This window comes from Schistocerca gregaria, chromosome 8, assembly GCF_023897955.1.
Source record: "Schistocerca gregaria isolate iqSchGreg1 chromosome 8, iqSchGreg1.2, whole genome shotgun sequence".
Taxonomy (NCBI): Eukaryota; Metazoa; Arthropoda; class Insecta; order Orthoptera; family Acrididae; genus Schistocerca; species Schistocerca gregaria.
In genome coordinates, this window is record NC_064927.1 from 114,969,213 (window position 1) to 114,993,850 (window position 24,638).

Below are 24,638 nucleotides of genomic sequence, written 5' to 3' on the forward strand. Positions count from 1 at the left end.
AAGGTATTTGTCTGCGTGTAGCCGCGTATGGAAGTGAAACCAGGGCGATTAACAGGTTAGACAAGAAGAGAATAGAGGCTTTTGAAACGTTGGGCTACAGAAGAATGCTGGAGATACACTCCTGGAAATTGAAATAAGAACACCGTGAATTCATTGTCCCAGGAAGGGGAAACTTTATTGACACATTCCTGGGGTCACATACATCACATGATCACACTGACAGAACCACAGGCACATAGACACAGGCAACAGAGCATGCACAATGTCGGCACTAGTACAGTGTATATCCACCTTTCGCAGCAATGCAGGCTGCTATTCCCCCATGGAGACGATCGTAGAGATGCTGGATGTAGTCCTGTGGAACGGCTTGGCATGCCATTTCCACCTGGCGCCTCGGTTGGACCAGCGGTCGTGCTGGACGTGCAGACCGCGTGAGACGACGCTTCATCCAGTCCCAAACATGCTCAATGGGGGACAGATCCGGAGATCTTGCTGGCCAGGGTAGTTGATTTACACCTTCTAGAGCACGTTGGGTGGCACGGGATACATGCGGACGTGCATTGTGCTGTTGGAACAGCAAGTTCCATTGCCGGTCTAGGAATGGTAGAACGATGGGTTCGATGACGGTTTGGATGTACCGTGCACTATTCAGTGTCCCGTTGACGAACACCAGAGGTGTACGGCCAGTGTAGGAGATCGCTCCCCACACCATGATGCCGGGTGTTGGCCCTGTGTGCCTCGGTCGTATGCAGTCCTGATTGTGGCGGTCACCTGCACGGCGCCAAACACGCATACGACCATCATTGGCACCAAGGCAGAAGCGACTCTCATCGCTGAAGACGACACATCTCCATTCGTCCCTCCATTCACGCCTGTCGCGACACCACTGGAGGCGGGTTGCACGATGTTGGGGCGTGAGCGGAAGACGGCCTAACGGTGTGCGGGACCGTAGCCCAGCTTCATGGAGACGGTTGCGAATGGTCCTCGCCGATACCCCAGGAGCAACAGTGTCCCTAATTTGCTGGAAAGTGGCGGTGCGGTCCCCTACGTCACTGCGTAGGATCCTACGGTCTTGGTGTGCATCTGTGCGTCGCTGCGGTCCGGTCCCAGGTCGACGGGCACGTGCACCTTCCGCCGACCACTGGCGACAACATCGATGTACTGTGGAGACCTCACGCCCCCCGTGTTGAGCAATTCGGCGGTACGTCCACCCGGCCTCCCGCATGCCCACTATACACCCTCGCTCAAAGTCCGTCAACTGGACATACGGTTCACGTCCACGCTGTCGCGGCATGCTACCAGTGTTAAAGACTGCGATGGAGCTCCATATGCCACGGCAAACTGGCTGACACTGACGGCGGCGGTGCACAAATGCTGCGCAGCTAGCGCCATTCGACGGCCAACACCGCGGTTCCTGGTGTGTCCGCTGTGCCGTGCGTGTGATCATTGCTTGTACAGCCCTCTCGCAGTGTCCGGAGCAAGTATGGTGGGTCTGACACACCGGTGTCAATGTGTTCTTTTTTCCATTTCCAGGAGTGTATATGGGTAGATAACGGAGAGGTACTCAATAGAATTGGGGAGAAAAGTAACCTATAGCATAATTTGACTAAAGGAGGAATCGGTTGATAGGACACGTTCTGAGATATCAAGGGATCACCACTTATGTATTGGAAGCAAGTATGGGCGTTAAAAATCGTGGAGGAAGATCAAGAGATGAATTCAGTTAGCAGTTTCTGAAGGTTATATGTTGCAATAGTTATTCGGATATGAAGAGGCTTGCACTGGACAGAGCAGAATGGAGAGCGCATCAAACTAGCTTTCGGACTGAACACCACAACAATAAAACCAACAAAAACTAAAATAAATGTTATTAGACGTCTAAGAAGTGTCTTAGGAGTTTGTAATAAAAGAACGGTAATGCGTGTAGGGAATAATACTCTGAGATTTCAAAGTTTTGCGAGAAATTATTCTCTACGTTGCTGGAACTTGGTACAAACGAAGATTAAATAGTCGTTATCCACAACTCCTAAATCACGTGTGTCTGAATGTTGGCCTGCAGGCGACACAAATGAGAAGGAAAGGAGCCGTGGTTGAATCTTATGAGTAGCTGTATAGAAAGCTCTGTGATTATATTGATATGTTATGAAACCCAAGGTAAGACTGGTACGTGAGATTGAACCCACCTGTAATATTTTCCTTTGTTTACAGGAGGCGTTTCCCATTCATCTTCCCAATGGGATGTGACTTCCGTTTATACTTGATATAAGAAATTGGTGAATGATAACTAGATATGAAGGTAAGTTGCGAATATGAAAGCTTACTTGCCAACTGGTCTGCTGTTTCGTTATTCAGTCACACGTTATAATCGCGTTGTTTTTTCTTCAGTAAATATACATGCTTGACACTTGCTGAAAGACAACAGACATTTGCTAAGGAACTGCCAAATGCTACAAAACAACAGATAATTGCTACTCAACCAATGGTAGTAAAAGGAAATGTAGGGGGCGGGACGTGTTAATTGCAGCAAAGCCTGCACTGCGTTCGACAGTTCTTACAGTATGGTGTTTTACAGAGGTTGTTGTGGGACCAATTAGTGTAACATTCCGTGTGGTACTCAACAGTCCTCGAGATGTGGTTTGAGTGCTTACGATCGCGGACGAGCAGTTGAGCGGCTCGAAGCCGATGAAAGTGTCTTTACTGCGGCCACACTAATGGGTGTGTTCAAAAGTGTCATCTCGCGCTGAAAAAAGGCCGCTGAAGGCTGAAACCTTTACCGGTACACGTGTCTCTCTCAGAGGCTGGCTTGTATGATAGGAATCCTCTAAATGCATACCGCTTCAACCACGTCATCGTTGAGAAAGAGTTGTGTTATGAGCATGTTCGTTAGGGTCAGCAACGGTGATCCAGAGTGATGTCCTTCGACGAATCCCGCTTCACTTTGGCATGTGACTCTGACCACCAATTAGTGTGGAGAGAGAGGAGAACACGTTAACCACCATAGAATATTCTTGAATGTCATCGGTATGGCACAGGCGTTACGGTGTACGTAGGCGTTATGCACAGTGGTCGAACACCGCTACATTACTTTGCGAGAAATACCATTAGAACACAGCGGTATTGCAGGGAGATTATTCTGGATTATCTCCGGTTGTTTAGTGGTGAGGTAGGACCAGAATTCCTGGTCATGGACGAAAAAATGTTCAAATGTGTGACTTCCAAAGGGACCAAACTGCTGAGGCTATCGGTCCCTAGACTTACACACTACTTAAACTAACTTACGCTAAGGACAACACACACATCCATGCCCAAGGGGGGGCTCGAACCTCCGGCGGGAGGGACCGCGCAATCCGTGACATGGTGCCTCAAACCTCGCGGCCACGTGGACGACAATGGCCGCCCACACAGGATCGTTGAGGCCTCATAGAAAGCGGAAACATAAGGTACAGAACGCATGGAATGGTCTGCGTACTCCACTGAGCTAAACCCTACCTTGAGATGCTCTTGGCAGGCATGTTTGTCAACGAACGCCCACTCTTTGAACAGTGAAAGAACTGAAAACCGCCTTGAGAGAGGAAAAGGACATTATTCGCCAAAGCGTACTCAACAGTTTTTTAGCCACCATGAATAACTGGTGCAATATGTGCATAGAGCCCGAGGAGTGCATCTTCCTCACTGGCAGTCCGATATCAACCTTTATGTTGGGTGTCTGACTTGCGCCAAACGTCAACACTGTGTGGTGAAATCTGTACCAGTTTTCATTACACATATACGTATACCACTCCATCTCTATTACCTATGTCCAATGTTTCATGTCCTTCATCAATGCCTGTGATTATTCCTGTCCAACAATGTCTGTGTTCTTATCAATTGACGAGCAGTGTAGATGCTATATATTTTACACTCAATTGAAAAGCTCTACGCATCAGAATTTGCGCAACGATAGCGATCACAAAATAAAAGGAACTTTTAATCCAACGCAACACGAACAGTGTGATATGGCGCTCGCCGCTATCCTGTGATCTTGTTTAGAGCGCGCGCTATAATCGATTATAGATCGCTGTTCTGGTGCGGGTGGCGCTCCGGTGATGTTTTGCTATTACGTCGCTGGCGTGTGTTTGCCGTGGCCGGCGGAAAGCGAGAGGGTAGTCGGTTTCCGGGTATTGCACGGAACGTGAAGTTCGCTCTGTCTGACCTGCTGGTGACTAGCGCTAAAAAAGGTTGTGGTGCCTCGCAATATGAGCAGCGTGGTCTGGGGCGGAGGCGACTCGCCGCTGTGCTGGCCATACGGTGGTGATTAATTGGAGTCGGCGTACTTGTTTGTCTACCTGTCGGATGTGGAGGTCCGGTGGGGTCCTGTGGTACTCTGGCCCGGAGACAACAAGTTGCTGAATTTTGGAGTCGTCTGCCAGGTTAGGGTGTGGGCTCGGTTGGCGCGTCATATTTTCCGCTGGAAGCCCACCAGCGGTTTCTGAACTTCATTCTGATGTGGGACGGCGTTGTTGGACGTTTTTGCTGTGTGTGTGTGGCACGTTACGATATTAGTTGGTACTAATTTATTTGCTCAACTGGAGTATCTTTTGGTTATCCCGCTGAGTGGGTCGTTGCCAACCCGGTCTGCTCAGCGTTACCTTTGGTGGTGCCTTCCTTTTTGAAGGAATTCGCGTAAGTGGTTCCTGTTACCTGCCCGGAGTTGCGTTCATGTATGGTACATTTGGCATTTGATGTGTTAGGTAAGGTCTGACTAAGAAAGGCGATTTTGGACAGTAATGCATAGTGAATTACTGCTGCTTGGTATATGTGGTCTTCCGGGACCTGAACAACAACATCTCGTCAACTTGGCTTGTGTAACAGCATTTAGTGGTATGTTCTGTATTTTTATCTCACTGTGTTATTATTAACTTGGTGGAATAGTCGCGTTTGGTGTCGTTAAGGCACTTCTAAGACTGTGGTTTGACTATTCATGTGCGCTTGGCTTTTATTGTTTTGTTTTAAGAAGCGAGAATTGTTTATAACGATTTGTGTGTGTTGGCTTCCGGCACTTGTTAAGAGCGCCCGAGTTAACGGCGCCGTGGTTATCATGTGCTGTGGGGATGTTATATTGTTGTTTGATTTTTGAATTTTATCTTTTGTTGATATTATCTGTCGTATGTTACAGAACATAACCAAGGTGCGTAAGTGATGGGCAGTTGAGGGAGGCATGTTGGAGAGCTCTCAGCGGTTTGTTTCGGCTACCGTTTCTAGTGGGAAGGCTCCGAAGTGTTGAGAGCTCGCACGTCTGTGATTGCTTTGGGAGTTGCCCTTGCCCTTTGGTTGTATTAGATTATTATTTTGTTATTATATTTATTGGTTGTGTGTTGCGCTTCTTTGATTTTATGGTGCCAAGTGCCATTATCTTTCTTAAAGTTTTTTTTATATAAATGATTTTAAATTGTAATGCCAAGTTAACTTATTTTGCATCTTCGTCTGTGGAGTAAAATCTTTTAAAGCACCATTGTAATTTCTTCTTGCAGAAGAAATTTCTCTTACTTTATGGTGCCAAGTTGCCACTATTATTATTATTTTAAGTTTATTACTGCTCTTAATGTTTTCCGATATTATGGTGCCAAGTGTCATTATCATTCTTAAAGGTTTTTGTAAATGATCTTAAGTTGTATTGCCAAGTTAACTTATTATTGGACTTTGTATCTTGGGTAAGCTCTAAAAGTATTATTGTAAAAGGTTCTTTGATTTTATGGTGGCAAGCTGCCGTTATTGTTTTTAAAGCTCATTCTTTTAACCATTTGTTAAGTTCCGTAAGATATATGAATTTGTTGTTAATTAAAAGGGTTTAGTATTGGCAATTTAATAAATTGTGTACAGAGTCTGCTGTTAGGATATTGTTGTTGTTGTGATCTTCAGTCCTGAGACTGGTTTGATGCACCTCTCCATGCTAGTCTATCCTGGGCAAGCTTCTTCATCTCCCAGGACGTACTGCAGCCTACATCCTTCTGAATCTGCTTAGTGTATTCATCTCTTGGTCTCCCTCTACGATTTTTACCCTCCACGCTGCCCTCCAGTACCAAATTGGTGATCCCTTGATGCCTCAGAACATGTCCTACCAACCAATCCCTTCTTCTAGTCAAGTTGTGCCACAAACTTCTCTTCTCCCCAATCCTATTCAATACCTCCTCATTAGTTACGTGATCTACCCATCTAATCTTCAGCATTCTTCTGTAGCACCACATTTCTAAAGCTTCTATTCTCTGTTGTCTAAACTATTTATCGTCCATGTTTCACTTCCATACATGGCTACACTCCATACAAATACTTTCAGAAACGGCTTCCTGAAACTGATATTATTGGGTGGAAATCCTTGGATAGTTTTCCTGTAAGAACACGCATTCCACAGTGAACCAGACTGGTACCGTTCAAAAGATTTGTTTTGGGTGTAGACCGCAGTGCGACTGAAATACAGTTAGTAGACGAGTGATGGCAAGAATCCAGTGATGACCTGCGACTGGTGCTAGAGCGAAGTGCGCGTGTTGTTGGGAGGACACACATGTGGCCGGGGCTAATGAACAAGTGTGCGGCGGCAGGTGCTGCCTGCCCTGCGATAGCGGCGGAAGCGGACGTCGGGCGCCAGCCGTATCACAGCGTGCGGGCGACCGCCGGGGAACCTGCTGCCCCACGGCCGGTGTGTTGTGGCGGCTTTCAGGCCGGACTCTGGTTTGACGCAGCTCTCCACGCAACCCTCTGCGTCTGTGCATGGCTTGGTCTCTCTCTACAATGCCCCCCCCCCCCCCTGCCGCCCCTCCCCACACTTCCCTCCATAACTAAATTAACAATTCCTTCAAGCTTCCAGATGTGTCCTATAAACCCACCCCTTCATTTTATCAATGCCATAAATTTCGTTTCTTCCCCTTCCAATTCAGTTAGAGTTGTAAAACTACGGTAGACCATAATTAGTACATCTATATCTACATCTACATACATAATCCGCAATCCACCATACGGTGCGTGGCGGAGGGTACCTCGTACCACAACTAGCATCTTCTCTCCCCGTTTCACTCCCAAACAGAACGAGGGAAAAATGACTGCCTATATGCCTCTGTACGAGCCCTAATTTCTCTTATCTTTGTGGTCTTTGCGCGAAATGTAAGTTAGCGGCCGTAAAATTGTACTGCACTCAGCCTCAGTAGCGATTCACGAAAAGAACGCCTCCTTTCCTCTAGAGACTCCCACCCGAGTTCCTAAAGTATTTCCGTAACACTCGCGTGATGATCAAACCCACCAGTAACAAATCTAGCAGCCCGCATCTGAATTGCTTCTATGTACACCCTCAATCCGATCTGATTGCGATCCCAAACAGTCGAGCAGTACTCAAGAATAGGTCGTATCAGTATTTCATAAGCGGTCTCCTTGACAGATGAACCACATCTTCCCAAAATTCTACCAACGAACCGAAAACGACTATCCGCCTTCCCCACAATTGCCATTACATGCTTGTCCCACTTCATATCGCTCTGCAATGTTACGCCCAAATATTTAATCGACGTGACTGTGTCAAGCGCTACATTACTAATGGAGTATTCAAACATTACGGGATTCTTGTTCCTATTCATCTGCATTAATTTACATTTATCTATATTTAGAGTTAGCTGCCATTCTTTACACCAATCACAAATCCTGTCCAAGTCATCTTGTATCCTCCTAGTCACTCATCGACGACACCTTCCCGTACACCACACCACATTGCTATCCACCCTACTACGGTAGATTTCCTAGCAGCCTTGGTCAATTAAGATCGTAATCGCGTTACGTGTAGCGAGGTATTATGCGTTACTTCACTTCGATCTCTTTGTTTGCGTATGCGATCTGTGTGTTACTAGATTCTCATATAAACCGCAAGCGGTGAACCGTCTAGAAATTGAGCGAGCATACGTAAAGAGCCACGTAACCTACGGAACATTTCCTTCCACGTAGTCCTGTCTGTTACTTTCAAAAAAATAATGTTTGTAGCAAAAGTAAAACTGTCAATGTTTCATTTGAAAATTGTTTATTTGTTACGTGCAACAGAGGAATGTTGTAATAAAAAACAATACAGATTTATCATATAGCGCTAGAAAAAAAGGCAAAGTTAAAAAACACTGTACAAGGTAAAACAATTTCAATACTTCGTCGAGCTTATATAAAACATGTTTTCGTTATTTATAAACAACTTTTGCACTTATCAATGATAACAGGAAACTATTGCCTTTGATCATGATGAAGATGGTTCAGATGGCTCTCAGCACTATAGGACTCAACATTTGAGGTCATCAATCCCTTGGAATTTAGAACTACTTAAACCTAACTAACCTAAGGACATCACACACACCCATGCCCGAGGCAGGATTCGAACCTGCGACCGTAGCAGCCGCGCGGTTCCGGACTGAATCGCCTAGAACCGCTTGACTACAGGGGCCGGCTATAATAACTAGGACAGTACTGTATTTCATATTGACATCAGAGAAGGTCCGTAAAAACAGATTTACAGTTATGTCGCATATAGCTCGAACGTGTTTGCATCTGACACCGTACAGTTTCACCCCTGCTACAAATCACGATAGATCCCATATACAAATTTTGCACTTGGCTGTCCCTGGCGTACCTCCCAGTTTGGCGCCCCGAGCAGCCGCTTAACGTCGCTTGGGCCTTAACACTTCGACTGCCACGTGAGTTAAAAATAGCTCACAAAAATTTCTTCTTTTTGACTCGGAAAGTAAATACAACGCATGGACGTGTTTCTGTCTAAAGCTCCGTGGTCACGTGGCACCTCATAATAGAGTGCTGTGACTCGGTGTTACACCGGATCACGGTCCCGGTCTAAATCATGTTCGTGGCCTGCGGTTTTCAAGAGCTCAAGAAAAATGAAAGCACCTGCCTAAGTCTTCTTGTACTTTACTAATTTATTATTTACTTTTACGTATTACTCACACTGCGCAAGATAAATTACATATAACTTTTAATTACGTCCCCCAGTTGAAGTTGTAACAAAAATCAAACTGAAAAAATCGATAATAATGGCGCCTTCTTCCTCTAACTTCTGTATGCGCTGTGCTTTACGAAAAATATGAGCCCCAATGCTTAGATTCCCTTGCAACATACTTACAGATTTTCGTATCACAGTGTATACTTATCACACTGTACACCTACTTATGGCTGTTCCCGTGTCCACTTCCAGCTTCACTTGCAGATTCGACTGGTAAAAATTCATCTGAGTTTACACTAAATAATGATGCAGTATCTCCACCAGTGTCAATAACCTCATCTGAAAGCTTCTGCATACACATCTGCTCATCCTCATAACTTCTGTAAGATATTTTCTTGCCTCTCTACCCGGTGATGAAGACCATGGCACCAATGAAGGAGAACAATAAAATGACTGTAGACATATAATAATATGGATTGGACGACGACCCAGAATATTATTAGCCACATAGTATGCGAGTATGCCTCCCTGACATATTTACGCTGCCGCCACATGAGTGATATGTAATGTACACAAATAACTGTAAGGTACAAAACTTAAATACTTTCATCTGATTTATAAATAGTTTATTTACAGTAAAATAAAATATAAAATGCAAAAAATGGAATGGCCCCAAGTATGCCATGGGACCCATTATGTTAAACTGGCCCTGCTAAGTATTTCACAGGAAATCAAGTACCTACTATCTCCCTAGCATTTATTTTTTGTTTATTTGTTTATGTTTTGTTTTGAAACAGTACCACAGCCTGGTCGAATTTCATCGCTAACGGGAGCACGACCACGTCGAAATTTGCAAATCAAGGTAAAATAATTTTCGCTGAAGATGATTGTTTACCAAAACATGAACGGACTCGAGGCATTGTTGTCGATTTGGGCTTTATGAAAATCGTAAAGAAAGTCATACTACGAAAACCATCACGTGAAAGTAAATTTTTCACATCATTGTTTCTTCAAATTCTCACTGTGAACAAACTACTCGGTTAAATTCTTAGCTGCCACTATTTCAACAATAACAAATAACAAACTTAAAAGTATGTCGCATCTGAATAGAAGCCATCTGGTGGTCGATTGTGGAACTAAAAAGGCGACGCTTGTTGTTAAGGCAGTACAGTATTTTTGAAAGAAGCATCTTCATAACGCTACTTTAATAACATTAATTATTGGTTAATGCAGTTGTGGTTCATGATTCATAGTACCAGTTGCAGGCAGTCCGTATAACGGCTTCCAGCGGCAACAAAAACGCGATTTTCATTATTTCATATTACTACTCACCGAATTTAGGTGTTGTCGTCATAATTTGCTCATTAAGAAGTACAATCTTATGGTTCAAATGACTCTGAGCACTATGGGACTTATCTGTGGTCATCAGTCCCCTAGAACTAGAACTACTTAAACCTAACAAAGCTAAGGACATCACACACATCCATGCCTGAGGCAGGATTCGAACCTGCGACCGTAGCAGTCGCGTGGTTCCGGACTGGGCGCCTAGAACGGCGAGACCGCCGCGGCCTGCCTACAATCTTATGTTACAGCTTTAACGCAGTAAGAAAATATTTGTGTATATGTCTTGGGGCAGTGTAACTCACAACACGCGCAAATACCCAGAAATTTTTCATTCAGTATTTGAGAATGAGAGCATTTAACGACTTCCAACAAATTTTACAAATACGTATAATGTCGAACCTTTACGCAAATTTTTCCCTTCCGCCACAAAATGATGAAAGAGGAAAAGTTTATCTCGTTATACAGCGCCGCATCAGGTATGATGTTATAATTTGTTACTTCTTTATTACTAACTCTGTTCGCAACATGTTTTGCACAGTGTATGCCCGTATACCACTGAATGTACCTGCAAAATTATAGCCGGTCGCGGTGGCCGTGCGGTTCTGGCGCTGCAGTCCGTAACCGCGGGGCTGCTACGGTCGCAGGTTCGAATCCTGCCTCGGGCATTGGCGTATGTGATGTCCTTAGGTTAGTTAGGTTTAAGTAGTTCTAAGTTCTAGGGGACTTACGACCTAAGATGTTGACTCCCATAGTGCTCAGAGCCATTTGAACAATTTTTTTGCAAAATTATAGAATTGTATAATGCACTGTTTAGGGGATATAATGTCCTGAACAGTGAGATACGTGATAAACTAGCTTTGGATTAAAACGGAGTGCGAATTGACCAGGCTATATACTCACCCATTGTTTGATAAGAAGAGCACTTAGCGACTTGCAACAACCTTTAAACGTAATGTGAGACCTTTTCAATGCTTTTTCTAGCTAACATACTTAACGTCAAATATTCAACACAATAAGTCATTGTGAAATAAACGGGCATTTAAAGTTGGTTTACACATGGCAGTTCGATTCCTTAGAGAATCAGGGGTTTGCTGGTTCAATGTCACTGGGATCATCTTTCTTGGGTAATGGGCTTGTTACCGTTCTGAGTGTAATTTTTTTCCTTGCATCAAGTAAGACACTAAGAGCTCACTGCCGCCTGCAGAAAGGAGGAAATACGTTCAAGATATGTGCTGGTGGAGGACGAAGAGGCAGTCCGGAAGGCGGATGTGGCTACAGCAGACCTTGCACACTGCTCGTCGCCACACACAACAGCGCCACGCTCTTCGCCTCCTTGGAAGAAGAAAGCACGGTGGCTATCTGGAAGAAAACGGTAGAGAGTCCGGTCAAGAATATCTGTTGCCTGGCGTACCTTCTGCAAATATTAGTCCCAACTCCCCCCTTGAAAGACCACACTAGTCGCTCTGCGGAGCTGTAGCTGGTGCAGAACTAGTACCACGTGGTCATCTGACCATCCACCGCAAGCGCACGTCACGGTAGTGAAGCGGTGTGTGGGTGCCACTCGGTTGTACGGAATCTGCGCAGTAAGGGCACTCGTAGGGGTTTAAAAAAAATGGTTCAAATGGCTCTGAGCACTATGGGACTCAACTGCTGTGGTCATCAGTCCCCTAGAACTTAGAACTACTTAAACCTAACTAACCTAAGGACATCACACACATCCACGCCCGAGGCAGGATTCGAACCTGCGACCGTAGCAGTCGCACGGTTCCGGACGGCGCGCCTAGAACCGCGAGACCGCCGCGGCCGGCGACTGGCAGGGGAGACGGGGCAGAATGGTAGGGATTAGCTGTCGTGTCTGGACGTGCCCATGACCGCGCTGTGTGAAGGGTGTGGCCGGGTTTGTTGTAGGGATGGCGTTTGGCGCTCAGTCAACCGGTTTTCCATCATATCATCTTTTTTTTTCGCTAGTTTAATGTGCCTTTTAAAACCGTTTAGAATAACCGGTTTATGATATAACCAGTTTCTGTTTTTTATTCATATTATTTCCTGTAGTAAACACAGAAATCGAATGGAGACTGGAAAATTCTTACTCTCTCAGTTTCAAGACACACAGATTCAAAACATTAAATTAAATAGGAAAATAAAAGAAAACTTAGTTCTTCTACCGTTCGCTGCTTTTCTTGGGAAGTGATCGATGGTTCAACGCTACAAATCACCTGTGCTCAAAGATCGTGATGTAACCGCAGATCATATCATCTGGGCCTTACGAATAGTCAATGCTAAATGGCGAAAACGCGGGCGGAAGAACTCTGTTTTTCGTCTCAATTTGTTCGTTTTCAAGGGCTTCAAGCGTATAAAGGTGTTTGTTGCGAAGTTTTTACTTTATTACTGTTACCATAATTTCCTCTGTCTTTACCTATTTCGTAGAAAAGGCAGAGAACTCTTTAATATTTTAAAGTAAATGAAACATTGAACAACTTTGCTACGTTACTTCGAAAAGGTATTTCCAAGTTTGGATGGTGCCGTTCTGCAATACAACGATCGTCCGGCGACGACAGCAAGGAACTACATTACAGACCAAGTGGGGCAAGTCTCCATCGATAGCTGGTGAAACGATAAATGCTATGGGTTTTGGAACAACATAAGCGAAGACACTACACGTTTTTTTAATCAGGGATGTGCTTTTTCATAAGCCACTGATTTCACTTATCCTCATTTCCTCACTTAAGAAACCACTGATTCAGAATTCTCTTGCAATAGTGTCTGCACAACATGTTAGTAACGTGAGACTGTGTAAGCTCCGCTGTGTTTTGGCAAAAGAAGCAAATTCTAACATAGGAACTGGAAAAATGTGTAGGTTTTACTCAAAATTCTCCGAGAGTCATGAATGTTTAACGAGCCAAAATCGCTACATTTTCGCCGATATTCCTTTTAGGGACTAACCAAAGCAGAAAAGTCAGTTCTTTTTGAATGGTCGCCATGCCAGTGTGGGCGTGAAGGGTCCCCACTTAATGTTTGCAATAAATGTGAGGGTAGGCTTCAGTTCAGAACGACCCTTCCCGTCCAGCGCTTCGCATTTCCCCTACAACGCCGCCCAGGAGCCCTGCCGCTGCCGCCATCCCCACACGCGCCCTTAACGTCAGCGCATTTACCGGCCACGGTGTACTGCGCGGACTCTATGTGCGTACAGTAAGTCACAGCACACGGCAACAAGGACGTTATTGTCTCAGCAATGATTCTTATGCCACGTGTTGGTTGCTTGTTTCTGCTGGGATTGTTATTAAAAGAGCACTGATCGTTTTTCCCATTTTCTACAATAATGCAATATTTCAAACCAATGTAGATTTTATGATGATGATGATAATGACTTATAGTTGAGGGTACTAAACAGTAAGGTCATCAGCGCCCTCGCTTTAATGATATGGGCATGGAGTCTGCAGCTCGTGCTCTCGTGGTAGTGTTCTCGCTTCCTGAGCACGGGGTCATGGGTTAGATTCCTGGGGGGGGGGGGGGGGGGGGGGGCAGGGATTTTCATCTGCCTCGAGATGACTGAGTGTTGTTGTGTCGTCTTCATCATCATCATTCATCCCCGTTACGGTCGGAGGAAGGCAATGGCAAACCACCTCCACTAGGGCCTTACCTCTTACGGCGGTGCGGTCTCCCGTATCATTCCCCTACGCTCTGTCAAGGAGTATGGGACTTCATTATCATCAATGCAATGCAACTCCAGTAAGGTGAGCTTCAGAAAAGCCCGTAATAAAATCCCAAAGACACACAGCAGAATAGCTAGATAAAGCGATGGGGAAGATAACTGTAAAAACACGGTTAAAGAAGGTGCAGATAACTTCGGCCGGATGGCTACTTACAAACAATAAGTGACCTAGGCCCTCTGTGACACATTAAAATCTCACACCCGATATTTTGTGAAGAATTCCGGACACCACATAAAATCTTAAAACGCAAACAACACTGGCCTCATTAGCAGTTAAAATACAAATAAAAATTGCCCATTTTTAAGAAAGGTTTATTTCAAAACGAAAAATTTTAGTACTGCTGCTATGGCAAATTGATATTTCGATTTTTTTATTCGTTTATGAGCAAACACTTCCGAAAAATACCAGTTTTTCAGCCGGCCGGAGTAGCCGAGCGGTTCTAGCCGCTACAGTCTGGAACCGCGCGACAGCTACTGTCGCAGGTTCGAATCCTGCCTCGGTCATGGCTGAGGCTGCCTTTATTCCGTAGTGAAACGTGCTTGTGGAACACGGTTAGAAAGTGCCGAGAAATTTGTTGTTCTTGACGTTTTTCAAAAATTTACAGAGATAATCGGCTTTGAAGTCTTCCCGGCGTTGTATACAATGTAGATAATAAACACGAATACATTTTATGTGCAGCACAACCGGTAGAGTAACGGACTGTGACTCTACAGTCGTTGTTTGTGCGTTGGTTCAAATCACCCCATTATCATTTTTAACTCGTTCAATTTGAAATACCTACATCTCGTAATTATAAAACTCATCATCATTTTTTATTAATAATGCACGTCTTCTTGTTTCTAATTACATATTGGGCGCGAAATTCCTGTTTCCATTTCAAATACATATTCTTCATTATCGATGTTTTATGAAAGACTGTTCATAAAAGTTTTTCAAATTAAGAAAACATAATAATTTAATTTTTGAGGCAAAAATAAACCAAATCCTCTTTATTTCGACGATGTCCATCGTTGTATACCACAGAGGTACCGTAAAAACATGAAAAACAGTCCTATTCACAGTATCGAGCACATCATACAAACGCTGCTTTTTTACATTTGCTACTGTACCATTACAATATGAACCCAAGAGAACTGCGGGATTCGGCCAGAGAAGTAACAAAGACTGTTAAGCTGACAGACGTGCTGGAACTAACGCACGCAGCTTTTTCAGACTTCATTGCCGAACGCTGGCGGGATATAGAGCGGCTCGTCATAAAGAAGAGGAGAAAATGCTGCGCCTGGCTGGCTTCGTGGATTCTGTTATTGATAGGCTCGATATCAACGTAGCAGGTGACACTTCCAGAAATGAAATGTATTTCTCGGATTTGGGTAAGGAAGGAGCTAAGAGATTACCAGACGACTGACTGTAAGTAATACTTAAGTGGTTTCACTATACGGTGAAATCCTTCAATACTCTCTTACGTTACACATAGCTTATGCAGAAAAATTACTCTGTGGTTAAGTCAGGAATTTACATCATTCTTGTTTTTAATTACAATAGTACGTTAGCTAAAAACGATAACGTGTTACGGTTTTCGTCTAGTCGTCTAAGGAGCGTATTGTGGGAGATTTGCAGTGTATTATTTCATTCTGCTTAAAATTTAAATGACATCCGAAGCTGTATTGCTCCTCTGCTCGTCTCTTTTTTGCGTATGAACTGCATCTGGGCACGACACTGAAGGCTGGCTGTACGAACTGACCGGCCAGTGCGGCGGTAAAACTGTTGTCCCGTGTTATCGCTAAGACGATGTACTCGTGACGCACAGCACAAAACGTACCCATATTATCGTACTTGACAGTACTCGAGACAGCGTGTGTGCAGTCCCACGTGAAATGGAAACCCAATGAGTCTCCAGCAAACGCGGAAGAAAACATAGTGCAATGTTACATCATGTTTGTTCTTATGTGAACGGACTATAGTTCAGGTGGAATGCGTTTGTGTGATGTTTTGGCGATATTTTTCGTGCCATGACTAAATCTATTCAATCAGACGTGAACTAGGATGTTTGTTTCAACATTTTTGTCGTCCATGTAGCGGTATGCATGTGACAGCATTCACCTAATATGCTCCAAAACGCTGCGCATAAAACTGCATTTTCCGACACTCATACCTCGAGTTCTCTTGGCGATAAAAAGGTAGGATCTAGTGTTTTGGATAGCCCTCGGACTAGGGGCCATTTGTGTACCCAACAGAAGGATCGTCTTAGTGTTACTGTCCTACAGCACAGAGTCAAAGTATGAATAAATGGTTCAAATGGCTCTGAGCACTATGGGACTTAACATCTATGGTCATCAGTCCCCTAGAACTTAGAACTACTTAAACCTAACTAACCTAAGGACATCACACAACACCCAGCCATGACGAGGCAGAGAAAATTCCTGCCCCGCCGGGAATCGAACCCGGGAACCCGGGCGTAGGAAGCGAGTACGCTACCGCAAAGTATGAATCTTACAGACTTTCTCCTGCTTACGCAAATGGAGCAAATACGTTGTTTCTTTTTGTATTTTATGGGGTCTACCGTGAGCTTGATGAGACTAAAGGAGGTACGGTTAGTTCATCGGCAGTTTCTCGGAAAATTACACAAAAAGGTTTATTTTACCATATTTTCGCTGTCACCACCGGACAAAACCCAGCCGAGGATTCCAAGACCGCTGTCCATGGAAAATGCCTTCAATTTTTACACTCTATTCCTATTTCGAACTCCCATGAAAATTTTCTTCACATATTTATCCATCTCCGAGATACACAAGTTCAAATTTACTCTACTTGTTCATGTAGAATAAGCACGTAAAATACGGAGTGAGGCGAAAATGTAGTTTACAAAGTGATGTACCAAGGAGAAATACGTTGTAAAACATCTTCGTTGTCATCTGGGAATCCCATGTTGTAGTATTGAAGTCCGTGCGAAATTTTTTTGCACCTAAAATCCGATCTCAAGTGCAAAATTACTTTTGCGTTATTTCAGTTTCATGTCAATAAACTGTCTAAATTTTACTGAGGAATGTATTGTTTTCCATATGGGTTACATGTCCTGCTGCAAGACGGAAAAGAAGGGAACCAGCGGAAAAATCTCCTATCGCAACAGAAAAAATGCGAATGAATATGTTACTGTTTATTTAAAAGACGCTGATCGAAAAGTAGTGCAGTAGTTGCTGTATTATACCTTCCTCAGCACCTTTAAAAAATTTCCCAAAAATTTTGGCACGCGAACATATTCGTGATTTTTGTACGGAGACAGAAGAAGATAGTGCCAGCGGCAAAGAGAGGGAAGAGTAATAAATACTGGAAAATAGTACACGGTGGTTGTGTTATAGAAAGAGCGAAGTAGTCTGAAAGAAAGAGAAGGACACGGTGGCAATAGAGTATAGTCGACAGTGATGTGACAGAATAAGGTGAGGGAGACAGTGCTACTAGGTGGGAAAGTGTCGCTGGGAGGGGGGGGGGGGAGGGGAGGAATAAAGAGAGTGGAAATGGAAGTATGTGAGAGCTAGTGGTAACGAGAGACAGAGTGTGTACAATGACAACTGTAAAAGAGGGATAGTGACAGTGAGAAGAGACAGGAGTAGTAGAAAGGAAGGAATGAGATACATAAACAGGAACATGTTCACATTTTTTGTGTTCCGATAGGAGCATTTTCCACTGATTGATCTTTCTTGAACATCTTCGTGATGAGTACCTGTGCACACATTCATGTTCTAAGATGACAGCGGCCATATTCACAGGACTGCGCCGATACGTTTCTGATTTGACGAACACTCAGGGCAACCTATCGCATACACGACTGACCCATTAAATCAACAGACCTTAATCGCATGTCAAACACCTAGAACCATTTGAAACGCATCTATCAACATCCGCGCAATTTGGTATCTGTGCGGTGTTTACCTTGATATGGGGTGCCAGAAGAAAATCGTGCATTCTCTTGCTTGAAGATTTGGCGTCACTATCAAGGCTAGAGGAGCTGTTGGAAGGTATTAGCGTGATGTCTGAGTGTGAGTAATTTTTTGTCTGGTGTGCCTATCTGCAAGGTGCGAAGCATCACACGTACGAGATGAAACACGGATGGAAAGAGCCACGACCTCTGAACTTAGAGGGTAGCGGCGCCAGCTACCCCTGGACCGCAGAGACCGTTGCTGCCCTCGTATTCCTGCAGTGTAGCCACACGCAACCTACCTGTGTGTGCTGAGCTGTGCGACGACGACCGCCGCTTATCGCCTCCGTACACGTTGCGTGTGCGGCGCCAACTGATGCCCATGCCCGCAGCGGTTCCTACTGACCCGCCTCCCCTCCCCCCCCCCCCCCCCCTCCACGAAACTTCCCCTTCCACACAATTCTTCCGCCTACATGTAAAGCCTTCAACTGGCGTCTCCCTCCGTCGTACTGCCACACAAGCTCGCTTTCTTTACTTGCTTCTTAATTTACCTCGCAAGGTTAGGAGCTTAAAAACCTCTTCTAAGCCCCTTTTTAGCGGAGTGATTTTGTGCGAACACAAGCGGAACGAGCATTCGCAGACGATTCACCAATGATCACAAGCACTTTTTCTACGTGTGAACGATCGTTTACACTGGAGGGATCGTAATGAAGGAATATTGGGTTTAACGTCCCGTCAACATCGAGGTCATTAGAGACGAAGCGGAATCTCGGATTGTGTCAATGATGATGATGATGATGATGATGATTTATGGTGGAGAGAGGAAGGAATTCGGGCGCGCCCTTTCAAAGGAACCATTCCGGAATTTGCCTTGAGCGATTTAGGAAAATCACGAAAAACCTAAATCTGGATGGTTTGGCGCGGATTTGAACCATCTTCCTCCCGAATGCGAGTCCAGTGTGCTAAACACTGGGCCACCTGGCTCAATGGAGAGAACGACAGAAAACACGAGAGAAGTAGTGCAGAGTGCTAGCCTTACGAACGCTGCGTTAGTCGCGGATCCGGGACGGCGGAGGGAGGGGGAGGCGACGGTCATTGAGATCGTAACCTAACCGAAACGCAAAAGCGCTGCGCTAGCCAGTGATATAAACAAATTAAAAGACGCATTAAAATAATGTACGAGGGACAATCAATAAGTAACGCACATTTTTTTCTGAAAGAAGGATAGCTTTATTCAGTATTGCAGTGTGTGTGTGTGTGTGTGTGTGTGTGTGTGTGTGTGTGTGTGTGTGTGTTTGTGTGTGTTGGGACTTATGGGCGCTCAATATCGAGATCATCAGCGCCCTAACACACATTAAAAGAAACGAATGTGGGCAAACTCAGTAAAATGAAAGTATACACGCAAAGAAAGAGAAGCAAGAAGAAAAATGCTCTATAAGAAAATAAAACGTAAGGAAAACGAGAAAGGAGCGTCACGGATGCCACAGGAAATTGTCACTGGCTGCCCACTTACATAAAATATGGGCGCATCAGTCACCCTGTGAACAAATTAAGACCCTCTCCCGAAAATCTTCGTAAAAACATTTGACAAGTCACAGAACTTTACAACTTTAACCACATTCGTTTGAGTATTTCCTAAAATGGACGGCAGATACGGCGACAAGTCAGCCGCGGCCCGCTGGTCAGAAAATGAAACGCAATCCAATAAAATGTGGCGCACAGTGACCTGGACGCCACAAGCACCACACATTGGAGGGTCCTCTCGCCGGGGCAGGATGCCATGCGTCATAGGACTGTGGCCTATCCGAAGCCGAGTGAGAAGAACCTCGTCCTGTCTAAGAGGCTGGAAGGAAGTACACCACACACGCGTTGTGGGCTTGACTAAACGGAGCTTATTGTCAGTCATTTCCAGCCACTCCTCCTCCCACCGGCTCATGACTCGTGAGCTCAACAGCGAGGTGCGTGTCGAGACACACCTCGTTGGCTGTGAGATCTGCCCTTTCGTTCCCAGCAATGCTGACGTGCCCTGGAACCCACCAGAAAGCCACCTCCTTCCCAAGTCGTTTTAGTTGGGGGAGGCCATCCTGGATAGTCTGAAGTATTTTATATGCGGGATACAAACGTTGCAGTGAGTGAAGGTCACTTATTGAGTCGGAACAGACAGGAAAATTAGGACAGGAATAACGTTTCTTCTGCTCCAGTGCCCACAAGATCGCAGACAATTCTGCATCAAAGACAGTAAACTCTTGAGGAAGTAGGACATTGAGGACATGATCTGGAAAGACTACAGAGCAACCAACCATAAAAACAGCTACATAGTCGTGGTGCTCAGATAAAATGGCAGAAAATGTGGCATTAAAAACGGGGCAGGAGTGAGCTCTCTCTTGTACTGCACCAAATCTAATATCAGTCTGGGCCTCTCCAGTAACTAGGGTGGCAGGCAGTTAAAACCCTGGATTTCGGTCTGTACGGGCTCCACTCTGTGGGACCCGAACACACCTTGCTTGCGGATCCCAAACGGCATTGTGGCTCAGGGCTGTGGGTAAAAAAGACAGTCCAGAGGCGGTTGAGCAACAATTTGGTGAATGGGTGTGGTTAGAGCTGCAAGAAACTTACAAGCCTGGCGCACCAGCAGGAGCCGCCAGATGATAAGTGGCGGTTCCCCAGCCTCAGCACAGAGACTGGGAATGGGACTAGCCTGATAAGCACCCGTGGCCAGTCGAATACCCGAAGGGTGAACAGCGTCAAGGATCTGGGAGTAAGAGGGCCTCACTGAACCATACACCGTGCACCAGTAGTTCAGCCATGAACGCACAAAAGCCCAATAAAACTGGAGGAGACACGCCCTGACCGCTCCTCAAGACCTATGGCTGAGGCACTTGAGGACATTTAGTGCCTTCAGGCTTCTGGCTTGGAAGTCTCTCATGTGTGGCAGCAACGACAATCTGGAGTCAAAAATGAGGCTCAGAAACAGCACTGTACCTCTAAAATGTAGCGTAGTGTCCCCCATTTGCAAGAAAGGCAAATTAAAAGGACGACAAGAACGATTAAAATGAACATACACACACCTATCGGCAGAAAGCTGAAAACCCATCTTTGCAGCCCACTCCTCTAACCACCCAACTGTAAGTTGCAACTGACAGCTCATTGTTGTAACACTGTAGGAAGAACAGAAAACAGTAAAATTGTCCACAAGTAAGGAGCACTGTACTGGACTCCTTACCGTAGATGTTGTACTGTTGATGGCTATGGTAAAGGGTAACACTTAGAACACTGCCCTGATGGACTCCATTCTCCTGCTCATATCGATCAGACAGTGTGTCACCAACTCGAATCCGAAAAAACTGATGAGACAGGAAACACCAAACGAAAGCTGCATTGATGCAGTTGTGCGGGAATACAATGTCTCCAAGTAGTATCGTATGCCTTACTGGTATCAAGGAATATGCTGATACAGTGATGCTAACGGAGGAAAGTCTGCTGAATAGCCATTTCTAGGAGGATCAGGTTGTCGACAGCGGACCGAAATTTTCGGAAGCCACACTCAGAGCAGCTAAGGAGTTGCCTGGTCTCTAACAGCCAGACCAGACTACGATTAACCATCTGTTCCAGGGTCTTTGCAAAACATCTCGTCAAGGTGATACGTCGACAACTACTAGGGCATGTGCAATCCTTTCCTAGTTTGAGGAGAGGGATGAGTATTGCCTCCCTCCACGAGTTGGGGAAGACGCCCGTTTGCCATATTAGATTAAAAACATTCGAGGAGGATTTTTTTCGCCTCCGCTGTCAGATGTCGAAATATGCAGTACCAGATGTGGTTGGGACCCGGTTCAGTGTCAGAAGTCTCATTCAGTGCTGATTCGAGCTCTCACATGGAGAAAGGGGGTTGTAGGCCTCAGAATAGTTGGACCTGAAGTCTAACTTTTCCCTTTCTACAGTTGCATGTTAGTGACGAAACACAGGATCCTGGCTTGCATTAGCAGTAGTTTGCGCAAAATGCTCGGACAGCATCTGAGTAATGTCTCTGAGTGTCGTTTGGAGGCTTCCTGTTTCAGCACTGCTGCTATCGGTAATCGTCTGCATGTACCAGTAATTCTCTGGATGGCTTCCCATACTTTTGGGGGCAAGTGGAGTGACTGATGGAATCTAGGAACTCCTGCCATGACGGTTGTTTGCTCTCTTTAATGACACAGTGAGCCTTGGCTCTCGGGATTCGAAAGGCAGTGAGATTGTCCGCTGTTGGGAGGCTTTTAAACTAAGAGCTGCACGCCTCTCCTGGATGGCTGATTGGCACTCTTCTGTGCACCAAGGTACTGGTTGTCACTTACGAGGGCTGAAAGACTTTGGTTTGGACAGGTCAGCAGCATGATGGACCACATGTGTGATTTGATCCACCTATTCCTGGACGCTGTTATGGCGTTCAAAGACAGCCAACCGACTGAACAGTAACCAGTTAGCCCTGCCAATCATCCATGTTGGCGGCTTCTGTTCCAGCAACACACCATCCAGAAGGTGAATGCGGATGGGGAAGTGATTGCTGAAATGCAGGTCATCAATTACCTCCAAGTGAACAGAGTCAGCGAGGGCTGGAGAGCAGAGAGATAGGTCGATGGATGAGAATGACCCAATAGCAGAAGAGAAATGAGTCAGAGTACCAGTGTTGAGGATGCACAACACTTGAGACGTGAGGAGGCTCTCCAAAACTCGACCCTGAGCGCAAGTAGAGGGTGAGTCCCACAGGACATGATGGGCAATCGCCCAGGAGGAGAGACAATCAGGGGAGTTGTTCCAGAAGATCTGTAAGAGCCTCAAAGTCTACTGCAGTCAGAGGGAGTAAATAAAGGGAAAAAACTGTAGGCCTCCGACGTGAATGAATTTCAACTGCAGAGGAGTGGTGCCCATTATTGACAAACACAGCAACCCCTCCTTTAGCTCTTTCCCCAGTCAGGTCATCCTTGTGATATGGCGTTCAGCCCCGCAGTGCATGGGCATCAGATGCTTTGTTACACTGTATTATAGGAGCCATCCCTCGGGGGGGGGAGGGGGGGGGGGTAGTACTTTTATCCTCACTTTCTAATGGGAAGGGGAGCCCACAATGGGTGGAGGCTCAGTTTTGGAGCGAGATGATTCCCCCATCCGACATCAAGCTCCATAGACTCTAAAGAGAAATTGACAGAGACGTCAGTGAGGTCGATGTTATTTTCTGCCTGATTTCACAAGTGTTTGACGTTTTGCCTTGGACTTTTTTTCCCTGGGTAGACTTTGCAGCCACAACTATGGTTGTGGGTGTGGCAACATTGGACAGCATGCCAGACGGAACCTTTGGAGGGGCAGGGAGTTCTACAATGTCAGCAACCACAGCTTTTTCTGAAGTTCTTGGGGGAGGGACAGGCTTAGAAACAACTGGAGCAGCTTAAGTGCAGGGACACATGCAGGTACTAGTGCCGACACTAACAGCCTACGTTTGTGTAGCAGCGTCAGCTTTCCGTGTGGGCTGTTTAACAACTAAAGTGAAGGAGATAGAAAAACACGGGGGCAGCATGGCTTTATAGAACTTTTTGCCTGATTATAGGGGATGAACCTAGTAGTTTTCAGCTCCTGTATCTTCTGTTCTTCCAGATACACTCTGCAGCCCCGACTACAGATGAGGTGATGTCCAGAACAATTCACACACTTCAATGGACACAAACAATGGACACCTTCATGAGCAGCCAGACCACACTTGCCACAAGTGGCTTCTCCAAGACACCCAAAAGTAGTATGCTGATAGTGCTGGCATTTGAAACACCGCATTGGTTTGGGTACAAAAGGCCGCACACTTAAGTGAAGGAAACCTGCCTTAATATGTTCGCAGACTTTTGTGCCATTAAACATCAGGATAAAGGAGTCATACTTAACAAGAACCCCATCCACCCTCGTCATGAGATTTTGCTTGTCAACCATTCCTGCTGGAGCCCACTCATCTTTCAGTTCCTCTTTGGGAGTGTCCGCCGGATACCAGCATGTCACAACACCTCTACTGTAATTCAAGGTGGTGTGCAGCTCAGTTTCGATGGCATATTCCCCAAGGGAGTGTGCGTTCTGGAGATTCTTAGATTGTTGGGAACTAGCAGTTTCCACCAACAGCATCCGAATACGCAATCGCTTGACAGATTTCAAACTGCCAGTAATGCCCTCCAGCCCTTTTTGAATATATAAAGGGGAAACTTTCTCGAAACTGCCCTCTTTCCTTTTAACTACTAAAAACTCATTCTGACCGCCAGCATGTGTTCTGTTACTTGTCACAATCAGATTTCGCTCCTGAGTCAGGAGGACCGGATACGCGTGCCCTCTTGTTGGTGTAGGAACCTACCAGTGGCCCCACCCTTTTCGCTGGGAGGAGGCAAAGAAGATTTCGGAGGATCCATCTCGGTCCCATCAGCAGCTAGCAAACTAGAAGTCCACCTGGACAGAGCCCTGCGCTGCCAGGAAAGCGTTATACAACTGAGGATGCTTCAGGTGCCCCAGAGGTTGCCCGCTAACAACTGTTGCACCTCAACAGCCATGCATCTCATCAGTGCCCAGCACACCTTCAGATTGAGGTTTTTTTTTATAGAGGTTTATTCCATCCTCGCGATCTGGGCAGTCAAGCCGAGATCCCCATTCCCTGACACACACAACGTTTCACCACCATGCCGCACGGTGGTCGCTGAAGCATGCCCAGAGCTTATGGTGACAG

The 24,638-nt window shown here is 45.5% G+C and overlaps 1 protein-coding gene across 1 annotated transcript in view; it reads right to left on the reverse strand.

The window, feature by feature from the left end:
* The window catches only part of LOC126285297 (synaptotagmin-5-like), a 222,402-nt gene extending 203,994 nt beyond the window's left edge, over positions 1-18,408 (reverse strand). Inside the window, exon 1 of the mRNA XM_049984586.1 lies at positions 18,223-18,408. The gene's annotated coding sequence lies outside the window, so the exon portion shown is untranslated. The remainder of the gene's footprint in view (positions 1-18,222) is intronic.
* Positions 18,409-24,638: the final 6,230 nt, after the last annotated feature.